General features: G+C 37.1%; 1 long non-coding RNA gene across 2 annotated transcripts in view; it reads right to left on the reverse strand.

The window, feature by feature from the left end:
• Positions 1 to 5,791: 5,791 nt before the first annotated feature.
• The window catches only part of LOC127551624 (uncharacterized), an 80,338-nt gene continuing 72,850 nt past the window's right edge, over positions 5,792 to 13,279 (reverse strand). Inside the window, exon 3 of one of the 2 annotated variants that reach the window (XR_007951134.1) lies at positions 5,792 to 6,324. This is a non-coding gene — a long non-coding RNA (uncharacterized LOC127551624). The remainder of the gene's footprint in view (positions 6,325 to 13,279) is intronic. The other variant, XR_007951135.1, reaches the window with a different exon arrangement.

A 13,279-nucleotide genomic window follows, 5' to 3' on the forward strand; every position in this document is an offset into this window, starting at 1 on the left:
GATCTGCTGAAGAGTCTCCAAGAGGGTTCTCAGAAAGGACACATGGAAGTTCCCACACTGGATGACTCTCTTCACGACCACCCCTTTCCTTTTCAGATTAGGGGCCCCCTCCAGCACCTGATCTGCTTACTCCCTCCAAGGGCTGATCTCAGCCCTCTTAATCATTTTACATTTCTACAGGCTCCTCATTGGGAATAAAAAACACAAAAGAAAAATCTGATTGCTACTGCTTCCATTTAGAAAGCTTTGGTTCCCTTGTTGTTTTTTTCCCAAGATTAAAAGCCCCGTAACTGTGTTCTCTGGGGCCATTGAGATTTCACAGTGGGGGAGCTCTCCCATGGGGAGCAGCACCAACTACAGATAGGACAGGAGGAGGTTAAATTCAACATTCCCTTCCAAAAAAGCCCCTTTTCTGTTCCCAGAAATACCCTTACCATGTATCCTGGTACTTCTTAAACTTTTGACCTCCCTCAAGTTTGCCTTAGTGGTGGAAAGACAATGGCCAGAGGAAAAACATGGCCCTAGTCCTTGATCTTGTACTTGCCTATTGCATGACTTTGTTTTCCTTCTCTGTAAAATGCAGAGCTGAATGTTAATAAATTCTATGTTCTATAACTAATTCTATGATCCTAACTTCATGGATACTGACAGGCTTTGAGAACAGGGCACATTTATAGTCAACAGTCTTTATTCACTAAGATTATGGGAAGAAAGAAAAGATAAAGGCAAGGGAAAAGAGAAAATTAATATTAGATTATTTTATAAACTTCCTATTGAAGCCTTTTGTATGTTGATGCAGTGCAGAGAGATCAGACCAATACTGTGTCTTGACTTACCCGAGATTTTTTAAAGCAGATTTTAAAGACTTGAATACATAAATGACCTCAATCTCTATGAGGATATGTCTAGCTCCTCAGAAATGCTTCTGTTTGAAGCTCTCATATGCATGGAACCATGCTCTCACAGACTATTCCACCTTTTTCTATATCCTAATTCTTCAAATACTTCTGATAGCTGATCAATATAGAATGAACAGTCCAATATAGGAAAAGGAGTGGCCATAGTTAAAATGCCTCTACATCTAGAGATGGGGGCATCCCAAGGAAGGGTAAGATAACGAGTTTCACAAAAAACATGCCGCTGATGTTCTCTGTGGCAATTTATCACGATGTCCATAAAGTGATGGAAGGTGTCCAAACTTGAGTGTGATACGATTTTGATACCATGATAATTTTGGATGTCAATATAATTGCTCAGTACAACAATTGGTCAGTCTGTTCTGGACAAAATGAACAAATGACATAAAGGTTTTCAGTGATTTAATTCAATTGAATCCAGCCTCTACTACATGCAGGGTTCTGTGCTAGGCACTAGGACTCTGACAAAAAAGGAAATGTTCCCTGCCCTCCTGGAGTTCACATTATGTTGAAGGGATACAACGTGTGCACAAATAAATACAATATATATACATTACAAATAACAATTGCTGACATTTTAATAGAAATAAAAAGTTTACAAAGTACTTTCCATTTGAAATTTGTACCAACTGTGAAGAAAATGGCATAGGTCATTATGAAGTTACATAGCTAGCCAATTGTAAGTGTGTGAAGTAGGACTGGAAGTCAGGTAACAGGGAACCATTAAAAAGTTCCCTTGAGTAAAGAAGGAAAATGGCCAGATCTACTTTGTAGGGAAATTAGTTTGACAGTTGTATGGAGGATGGAGTAGAGAGAAAAAGACAAATTGGAAGCAAATACACTAATCAGGAGGAAGATTAGATCAGTTTGAACTGTAGGTCTCAATCCCATATAGGATCTCATAAGTGAATGTGCGGGTTGCAAAATTAGGATTTATTATTCAGTAAATGTTTAATTTGTATGCCTATTTTACATACTATATGTCTGGCATCACATAAAAATTTCTCAGGGAAAAAGGAGTCATAAATGAGGAAAAGTTTAAGAAACCCTGGTTAAAATAAACTTATTTCTCTCCTTCACCATTGTGAACCCTTCATATCATGCATTTTACAGAATGTGGGCCAAAAGAAACCCCTACCAGAAGCTTTGTTGTTTTTCAAAAGGAACTTTTACCAAGAAACTGAAAGAACTCACTACCCACAGTTATAAGACTCTGTCTTTTGTGCAGGTCATGCGGATGTCCTTTTACCAAACTAGTTGAAGCTAAAGACACCCAATGATCAAAGGCACATTTGGCATTTTGCTAAAGGGAGCAGAGAAGGGCAAGTCTCTTTACCTGTTAGCTGGGCTAACAGGAGCCAAGAAAAAGTTCGAGGTATTGCTACCAAGTCTTCAAGCTCTAACCACCAACAGCTCAACAGATCCCACCAATCTCTAATTTATTAGAATTTACATGGATTTAACAACACCCTTCAGTTCAACACTTACACTTTTTCCCCACTGACAGTCAGCCAAATATGTGGTGGGTAAGTGTGGGCCAACTGGCAGAGAGCTCCTCCCTACCAACACACACACACACACACACACACACACACACACACACACACACACACAGCCAAAGTCCCCGGCCTTTTCTTCTATTCCAGTCCTCTATTGCAAGAACTAGAGTTGGAGGGTAGAAAAAAGGGGAAAGCTTTTTACGCTTTTTTAAACAGAAGACCCAAAAGGGAATAATGAAGAGAACTCTGAATGTAGAGTCGGAAAATGTGAGCTTAAATCCTTACTCTTCTACTGGTCACCTGAATGACCTTGGTCAAGTCATTTAATTTCTCTGAGACTCAGTTTCCTTATCTGTAAAATAATGGAACTGACCTCTAAATTTAGAAAATTTAGATAGATTTAGATTTAGATAGATATCTATCTACCACTCAGTCCTACAATCCTGAATTCATCATATCAAAATTTATTGAGAAAACTATTCTGTGCTAAATATGTTCCAAAAATCCATCAAAACTGAAATCAGAAGTTAGGAGGGCCCTCTAAGGAAAAGGTCCTGAGGGAGAGAAGACTGTTCTGACAAAAAGAGTGTATCAAGTAACCAAGTTAGCATTTTATTTCAACCAAAGATTCTTTGGTAAGATCTAACAGGGCCCAAGCATATTTGATGAAGGGAGACCTCACCTGACAAGTCTCCTGAGCCAACCCTATGGCATTACCACCTAGCCCTAAGGGAAATCTAGAAACCCATGTATTGCCCATTGAGGGACATATAGTTCAAAGTCATACCCAGACTTTGTTACCTTTAGCAGAAACCACTCCTCTTCCACAGGTGGGCAAAGAAGCAGATGGAATCATCCTCCTTAATGTGAGCCTTGGCTCTGTAGTTTGTAGTTCTTAAGGACCTTGGAGATTTTGTATAACTGGGGAAATCTCGAATTTGCCAAATCCCCTTTACAATTTATAAAGTTTTTTTCTGACCATGACTTTATGAGAAGGACAATAGTCACCAGATAAAGAAACTGAAGCTTATTGAAGTTAAAGGATTTATCATAAGATAGACCTGGAAGGGACCACTGACCTGGAATGAGCTGGAGCAAGTTCTAACTGATCAAGTCTTAATTGTTAAATCTGCATGGTAAGCATCCACACCAATCAACAAATCTGGGCTTGATTCATTATTTTGTTGATTGGTTAAACTTAAGATAGTGATAGGGAAAATGTTAATAATGCAAATTAACTTAAAATGTGTCAAGTGTACATTTCTTTCCATTCCTTGGAAAGCTGGTTGTTAAACATTTATCCGGTCATCACTGTCTCAAGGTGTCATCTAGTTCAGTTTCTAATTTTACAGATGAGGAAACTGAGGGCAAATGACTTGCTCAAAGTCACATAGTTAGTCCTCTGACCCCAAACTCAGTACTTTTCCAGGCTGCCCTTCATCTTATGGATGATCACATGGATCATAACAATAGCACTTTAAGGTTTGCGAGTATTTTCCATATGTATTCCCTCAATTGATGCTTACAATGTAACCCTAAATAGTAAGTGAAATTATTTTATAGAGTAAATGTTTAAGGCAGGATTTGAATTTCTGTCTTCCTGACTACTGTCCCCCTAGCTGATTTGTATGGTGTTCTTCTTATATATATGATGGTGAGGAAGTGTGGCCAATATAATATGAGATGGTTCTCTCTGGGAGCAGGTTTCTTAGGGAGGTTTTCTGGAGGCAATCTTAGTATCAGTTCAGATCAATAATCATCCCAAATGCAGCCAGGTGTTAAAAGTTCAGATCTTTTATTGCTTCCTCCAAAATAGTCCAGTTTGTTTTCTTGGTGGCCTATCTCTCTGTTTGGTTCCAAGAGCTACCTCCGAATGTCTCCAAATCCAAAAGTTTGTTCTTTAGCCTCCAGCCAGCACCAAGGTGAAAGTTGGAATGAATCTGACTTGCCTCCCAGAAAGAGGGCTTCCGCTGAACTACCCTGACTGGCTCACTGAAGCTCTATTTATGCTGGGTGTAAAAGGTTGACTCCTCCTCCAAAGGAGGGATTAAGGGAGGTGTGAATTCACAAAGTTACAAAGTTAACTTTGTCAATCTCCCATACTTGTGAACTCCAATGAGTACTTAACTACATTAGTGAGTTAAAGAATTTGCTAAGTACCATGCTAAATTAGATAATTATTGTCTCTATCAACTCTAATGAGTTAACACTCTGTAAGGAGTCCAGCAGACTTAGATTGTAGATGACAATATATAGTATGACAATGAAATCTGATGGTGGGTCAAGATCTCTTAAATCTTCTAAGAACCAAATTCTTCTGATTCTACATTTAATATTTTTTCAACTACACCATATTGCTACTGCCTCCACTTTGGAAAGAGTATGGGTTCCAGAGTCAGTGAATATGGGTTCAAATCCTGCCTCTGACACTACTTTTGTGACCATGAGCAACTCAATCTCATTAGACCTCCAAAAATTAGATCACTTTCCTATAAAATGAAGTAGTTGGATTGGATGTCCTCTGAGATCTCCCATGCCTGGCACGATCCCCCCTTTCCCTACTATGTCTGGGAGTAATCCTGGTGCCCTAGAGGCTCATCTCAAATGCCATCTCCTTTGAGAGGGTCTTCCTTGATTTTCCCAGTTGTAACTACCTCCTCTTCCAATTATTTTACATATAGTTTGCATATGTCCTGTATTGAGTTTCTGTGAATATGTTGTAGCCCTTAGTAAAATGTAAACTCCCTGAAGGTAAGTATTATGTAGTTGCTATATCTGTAAGCTCAGTGATGCTGAGTAGCACATAATATCTTCTTAATAAATGTTGATTAGCTGATGCTTGCGGTGGCCTTGGTCTATCAGTATACAAGATCAGAACAGAATAAGTATGGTCATAGAAGAACTAACCTTAGACAGTTTTCAGTTTTGAAAATTCTACCCCAAATACACTCAAAAGAAAGGGAAAGGGCAATTTTCTTATCTAGGTCCATATAATTCTCTCATAAAGAACAGGACTAGATTTAGAACTAAAAGGTTACAAATGAGAAAACTGAGGACTATAAGGGGGCAAAGTGATCTGTCCAAAGTCTCACAAGCAGAAATAGAATCTAGATAGAAGTGTATGATGGAAACAAAATGGGAATCGAAATCCTCAGTCACTAGGTCCAGCAAGAGATTAAAAATAGTTAGGTGGATTATTAAAGATGAATGAAATCTGAGAGGGGGAAACAGTAATTTCCTAGATTGGCTATTGAATTGTATCTTTTACATGCAGTTTAATTTTGTATTAATATTGGGAGGAAAACCATGATGTATAAAGACAATACTCAAAACCTCCATTTAAGACATTTAAAAAGAAAAAAAAAAATTTAGGTGGAAAGGGATCTCAAAATGTTTGCTTTTTTAATTTTCTGAACAATATATCCATCCTAGAATCTGACAGTTTTGGAAGAGGTAACCCCCAGAATTTTGTCACATTACTATTTCATTCAACTTGCTTCTTTCCCCCCACCTCCATCTTTTCTCAAACTTGTAAATCGATTAACAACTCTGTCTTTCCAGTTATACAGGGGAGCTTCTATATAGTCTGCAAAACTTCCTGCTTCATGCCAGATTAAATCAGTTACCTTGAGAAACATGTTTTTAATTCAAGGGAGATATTGTTAATGCAAGTTGTGGTGCCGAGAATTTTATCTTTCTTCCATTGTTTCCTGGTACTATCCCAGACCTGGGCACACCCATTAGAACATCCAAGGAGCATTAGTTGGTTTTCAAACACATCCTTCCAACCTTCTCCATGGAGCATGACATCTTTTCTTTCTCATCTGGCCAGCTGTGAGGGTAGAAAGGTGGAGCTCCTAGTTCTGGATCATGGAAGTGAATGTTCTGCCTTCACTCTTTTACCTGCTCTGGAGAGAACACAAACATGTGTCAATGACAACACAATAAAATCTGATGACAGGCAAAGATCTCTTAAATCTTCCAAATTATCATCTGTACTTCCTCTACCTTTCTATCCTGGCATGTCTGAGCAGACACACCCTTAGAATCTTGCCAAGCAGCTGTAGCCAAGGGTCTGCTCCTTCCTGCCTGCTTAGAGGAAACACTCCAGCCCCAGGTGCCATCTTTCCTCAGGCTGTTCAGTCCCAGAGGAAATCAGAGCTCAGTGTGGGTGGGGGCTCACAGTGAGCCAAAAATACTTCCTAAAAAATTCATCTTGATTTAGCAACTTTAATGACATTTCGATTTTTCTGCACTGAAAACTGATAATAATAATAGTAAGTGCCATTTACATAGTCTTTTTAACTTGTAGAGTATGCTTTTCCTACAACAATGCTGGGAACTAATAGAGCAAAATATCCTTTTACACATGATGAGACTCAGAGAGCTTTAGTGATTCCCCCAAAGTCAAACAGCTAATAGGCAATGGGACCTAAATTCAAACAGACTTTTTAATGTCAAGTCCAATTCTCTTTCCACCATAATGTACATCCTCTCCAGGCTAACAACTAACTTTCCAATGAATGAGTTAGGAGGAGAAGAAAGAGGAAGGGCAGGAGGAAGAAGAAGACGACTAATAATAATAGTAAGTCCCATTTACCTAGCTTTTTAAAACTTACAGAGGGCGCTTTTCTTACAGCAGTGCTGGGAACTAATAGAGCAAAATGTCCTTTTACTCATGATGAGACTCAGAGAGCTTTAGTGACTCTTCCAAAGTCAAACAGCTGATAAGTGATGGGCTTAAATGCAGACTTTTCAATGTCAAGTCCAATTCTCTTTCCACCATAATTTCAATCCTCTACAATCTAACAACCAACTTTCCAACAAACAATTTATGAGGAGGAAGAGAGAGAGGAAAGCAGGAAGAAGAGGAGAAAGAGGAGGAGGAGGAGAAAGAGGAGAAGCAGGAGGTAGAGGAGCAAGAGAAGGAAGAGTAGAAGGGGAGAGAAAGAGACAGAGACAGGAAGAACAGGAGGGGAGAGAGAGAGATAGAGAGACAAAGACAGAGAGACAGAGACAAAGACAGAGACAGACATACACACACAGAGAGACAACAGAGAGACAGACAGAGAGACAGAGACACAGAGAGTAGAGAACATTTGCATTATGCCAAGTTCTAGGGACATAGTTACAGGCAAACTTAACAGTTTTTACACTCAATGAGTTTAATCCTAATGGAAGAAGATGATACATATAGAAAAGCATGACAAAGGTAGAAGGATAATATCATGGGGGCAAAGCAGTAGGAAAAAGGAACCAAGTGAGGATGGGTTGAAGCTTCAATATGGTCATTCCTAAAATGATGATTCCAGGGAAGAAATCACCCATCAGGATGGAAGCATCCTCAAAGTAGTAAAACATCTGTTGAGGAGGAGTCAGAAAAGTGAGCAGAAAAAAGAATAGACTTAAAGGAATCAGAAATGGATGAAGTTGGAATTTATAAACTTACAAATATCTTTAAGGCAATCCCATCCTCAATTTGGTGAACTAAGAAAAAGAGGAGTTGTTCTTAGCTAGAATATATGTGTGCATGTGCATGCATAGGCACGCACACACACACACACACACACACACACACACACACACACACACAGATTTCTGTTCGTTGGTCCACCTAAAATCACATCAGGAGTACCAATGATCCCATAGTCAGGGAATTACATCTGGCATTTTCTCCAGTACTATCTCAGAGTCTTTGATTGTCTTTGGAATGATGATTGAGTTTTGAGAGATTAATTCTTCCACCCCAGATGGTAGAAGAGGTGGGGAAATTTATGATCAGAAGCTTGCAAAGAACTGGATCTGATCCAATTTGGTTAATCTTTTCTTCTGACAAACTTAAGTGCAAGTCACCTAAAGCTGTTCATGCATAATGCTGAACACATTGGTCTTTTCTCTGTGGCTTGTCCCATGAGCCATGAGTCCATTCAAATCTGTCCTCTGCTCAAGTATATTTTTTTCCTTGTCAGGAGTTTTATAAAAGGGTATGATTTAAAGTAGAATACTATTTATATGATCTCCTTGGTCCCTTCCAGCTCTGAGCTTTTTTGGTACTAGGAAATGGAAATAGAATCATCACATAAATGAGCATTCTTAAAAACAAACACTTCCTACCTGTTTAACCAGCCTCTTATAATTAGATGACATCTGAAAATTTTTTCCACCTCTGATGATATTCCCAAGTTCATAATATCTGGTCTACTCCTTAACCCATAATCAGCTCAAGGTGATACTTCTTTCACATTTGTTATAGTATTTATCATAGAAAGATATTCAATAAATGTGGTGAATGAACAAAGAAACTAGTTCTATTCAGTGAAAAAAAGCAATTAGGAGAACCAGCTGTATTGACATTATAGTGATCAAGAATTCATTGATTGAATTTTTCTGATGCTGATGAATGATCATTTCTGCATGTTTAGGGTACGTTTTTTCTTGGTTGAAAACAGTTCATAACTGTTGGATTTTTTTTTTTTGAATGCTACTTTTATCTTCAAGGCATTTCATTCTTGTCCGGAGTAACAATTTCAAACTATCTAAACTAGTGGTCCCCAATAGGTTAATATCAAAGCCCTCTCTGGTTGATGACCAAGCTAGTTATAACAGCCACACTTTCTATCTAATAACTTTTCAGTCAGAACTTGCAAGCTTAGAGCAGAGCCCAGGTAGGAGTCAATCCTTCCACAGATCATCAATTTTCATTCTCAATATTCCTTGTCCTTGGATAATTCAGGACCTTCCAAAGGAGCTGCTCATCACTAGAAAGGAGGGAACCAGTGATCCAGTAGAACTCTTAATTAAATGAGAATTTCATATAAATATGTATATATACACATATAAGCATGTTATATATATATATAAGACATAAATATATCAAAGTTTCTGACAATGACATTTAAATTATTTTATTTCCCCGGAGAACTCCAGGTAAAGAAGTTACCTCTGACACTGTAAATTGGCAAGAGTTCTGCAATTTAGAGTTTGAGAAAGCCTGGGGCAGTGAGATTTTAAGTGATGTTTCTAAGGTTGCACAGCCAGATGGGGATGAACCTTGAACAAAAGTCTTCCTTATTCAAAGGTCAGATCACAAATTTCTATTGTTATTTTTAAGAGAAGAATAAACACCTTCACACTGGCTTTCTGGAGTTCTTTGTACGTGTGAGAAGTGCGTTTAGGTAAAGGATCTTACCAGCTGAGATAGCATTATAGTCTTTACAAACTTTGCTGTCAAAAGAAATTGCCTCCAAAATTCCTGGTGATGAAAGTTTATAAAAGATAATTTTCATACACACACACACATACATACACACACACACACACACACACACACACACACACACACACACACACGATTTCCACATTAGTTTCTAGCGATCTTTTGCTTAATAGCTCTAAAAGTAAATGCCAGTACTTCTTCCAGGTAAACTGGCAAGTGATTTTAGCAGTCAGACAAGACAGATGTTTTATTTATAACATCAAACAAAAATCTGTTTGGAAGGGAAAAAAATCAGTTACAAGATTACTAGGGGGCCTCTAAGCAAGGGAAGAAGGGAATTTGAGACCAAAATGGACTCTAGAAACAATACAAGTACAATCATATAGATCAGAAATACAGATTTACTTCATTATGGCCATGGAAGCAAAAAATTACCAAAGTCAAACAGTCCTTAGCTGTAATAAATGCTGCAGGAGGCTGCTTAGCTGTGGGCACTCAGAGTCCTTAGGCATTGTCATTACAACTCTCATAACTGATGTATGATGTTATGTTGTTGGGCCCTTGACAAGATGGGAATAAATTGGGGGAAATGATTAGAAAGTCTTATGTAAGTTTACAGTCAAGAATGCCAATAATAGTAATGTAAGAAATGCAATGCCTGGCTATAGGCACATACTAAGCAGCTACCCGGTTGTTCTGGAGGTACATTCCAGTTCTGTCTCTACTTTACTGTTAGAACTTGGCTAGGTGATTTAATTTGTCTGTGTTTCAATTCTCTCATTTGTAAAATGAAAAGGTTGAATACTAAGCATCCCTCTAACTTAAAGGTTCTTTTTTCCTGCTACTTGTGCCCTGGAAAGTTACTTGATCTTTCTGCCTCATTTTCCACATCTCTAAAATGGGGATAATATTTCATGCTCTGCAGAATCAGATGAAATAAGTGGGTTTATAAGTGGTACATACAAATATAGATTTATAGCTATAAAGTAGCATTTATAGAGTTCCAGTGTGTTGTAAACATGATAATAGGAAATATGCCTTCACAGATCAAGTGTTTTGAAGGTTTGAAATTTTAAAAGAGCATATACCTGGCAAAGAAGTATTTTTCATCACATTTATGTACCTCAAAACATCTTTGTAATACAAATTTTATCCAAATAGCCAAAATGTCAAAATGCCAAAAATGTTAAGGAATTTGAAAGTCAATGAGCCAGGTATTCAGGGAATGTCACATAATGATTTGACTGAATTCCTTTGCAGGCCACCTCCCATTTCACTGAATCGACTCTCTCTCTCTCTCTCTCTCTCTCTCTCTCTCTCTCTCTCTCTCTCTCTCTCTCTATATATATATATATATATAATTTCTCTCTTTCTCACTTTTCTTCTCCCTCTCTCCCTTCTTCCCTTCTTCCTTTTTTCCTCCCTCTCTCCCTCCCTCCCTTCATTTTCTTTCATAGTATTTTATTTTTCCCAGTTACATGTAAGGACAATTTTTTAACATTCATTTAAAAATACTTTTTGAGTTTCGAATTTACTACCTCTCTTCAACTCCTTCCTCCCTAAAATAAAAAGTAAATTTGATATAGGTTAGATATATGCAATCATGTAAACTATATTTCCATATTAGCCATGTTGCAAGAGAAGAAATAGACCAAAAGAAAAATACCATGAAAAAATTAAGAAAGTGAAAATAGTGTACTGCGATTTGCACTCAGACTTTATTAGATCTTTCACTGGAGGGGGACAGCATTTTTCACCATGAGTCTTTTGACATTGTCTTGGATCACTGTATTGCTGAGAATGACTTAGTTATAAATAATTGATCATGGTACAATGTTGCTCTTACTATATACAATGTTCTCTTGATTTCTACTCACTTTACTTTGTTTCAGTTCATGACTTTCCTAGTTTTTTTCTGAAATCAGCCTGCTCATCATTTCTTATAGCACAATAATATTTCATTATGTTCATATATCACAACTTTTTCAATCATTCCCAAATTGATAGGTAACCCCTCAATTTATTTTGCCACCCCAAAAAGAGCTGCTATAAATATTTTTATACAAATAGATCCTCCACCCCATCCTCACTTCCTTATGGATCTCTTTGGGATATAGACCCAGTAGAAGTATTGTTGGATCAAAGGGTATGCACAATATGATTGCCCTTAAAGCATAGTTCCAAATTGCTCTCTAGAATGGTTCAGTTCACAACTCCAGCAAAAGTGAATTAGTATCCTAATTTTGCCACATCCTTTACAACATTTATCATTTTCCTTTACTGTTGTGTTAGCCAATCTGAGAGATGTGTGGGGTACCTCAGAGTTGTTTTAATTTGCATTTCTCTAACCAATAGTGATTTCAAACATTTTTCATATGACTATAATTAGCTTTGATTTCTTTGTCTGGAAACTGCCTATTCTTTGACCATTATCACTGGGGAATGACTTCTATTTTTATAAATTTGCTTCTCTATATATTTGAGAAATGAAGCTTTATCAGAGACATTTTTTTCCTGAGGCAATTGGGGTTAAGTGACTTTGCCCAGGGTCACACAGCTAAAAAGTGTTAAGTGTCTGAGATCAAATTTGAATTCAGGTCCTCCTGACTTCAGGGTTGGTGCTCTATCCATTGTGCCACCTTGCTGCCCCAATCAGAGACATTTGCTGTAGAAATTATTTCTAAGCTTTCTGCTTTCCTTCTAATCTTAGTTGCATTGACTTTGTTTCTATAAAATTTTTTTAAATATTAAATGTCTATTTTATATCTCGTAATGCCTTATATCTCTTGTTTGGTAATACATTCTTCTTTCCCCCATAGATTTGACAGGCAAATTATTCCTTGCTCTCTTAATTTGCTTATGTTTTCACTCTAAATATGTAAATCATGAACCCATTTGATTTTATCTTGTTAGGCTGGTCAATATCTACTTTTTGCCATATTCTTTTTCAATTTCCTCAGCAATTTTTGACAAATAATGAGTTCTTATCCTAGAAACTTGGATCTTTGAATTTATCAAACATTTGATTACTATATTACTGTGTCTGTTGTACATAATCTATTTTACTGATCCATCACTCTATTTCTTAGCCAGTAACATATTGCTTTATAAAATAGTTTAAGATCTAGTATGGCTAGACTACCTTCATTCATATTTTTTTTCATTGATTCTTTGATATTCTTGGGCTTTTGTTCTTTCAGATGATTTTTTAAATAGCTCAATAAATATTTTGGTAGTTTGGTATGGCACTGAGGAAGTAGATTAATTTAAGCAGAAATAATGTTTTTTATATTAACTTGGCCTACCCATGACCAAATGATATTATTCCATTTGTTCAGATCTGACTTTATTTGTGTGAAAAGTACTTTGTAATTGTGTTCATAAATTTCATGGGCTTGTCTTGGCAGGCAGATGCCCAAGTATTTTATGTTTTGTACACCTATTTGAATGGACTTTCTCTTTTTATCTCTTCCTGTTAGGGTTTGTTATTAATATATGGTGATTTCTGTGGGTTTATTTTATATGCTTTGCTAAACTTGCTAAACTTTGCTAAAGTTGTTCATTATTTCAAATGGTTTTTTTTAAGTGATTCTCTAGGATTCTCTAAGTATAAGATCATATCATCAGTAAAAAATGATAGTTTGGTT

The sequence above is a fragment of the Antechinus flavipes genome, chromosome 2, assembly GCF_016432865.1.
Source record: "Antechinus flavipes isolate AdamAnt ecotype Samford, QLD, Australia chromosome 2, AdamAnt_v2, whole genome shotgun sequence".
Taxonomy (NCBI): Eukaryota; Metazoa; Chordata; class Mammalia; order Dasyuromorphia; family Dasyuridae; genus Antechinus; species Antechinus flavipes.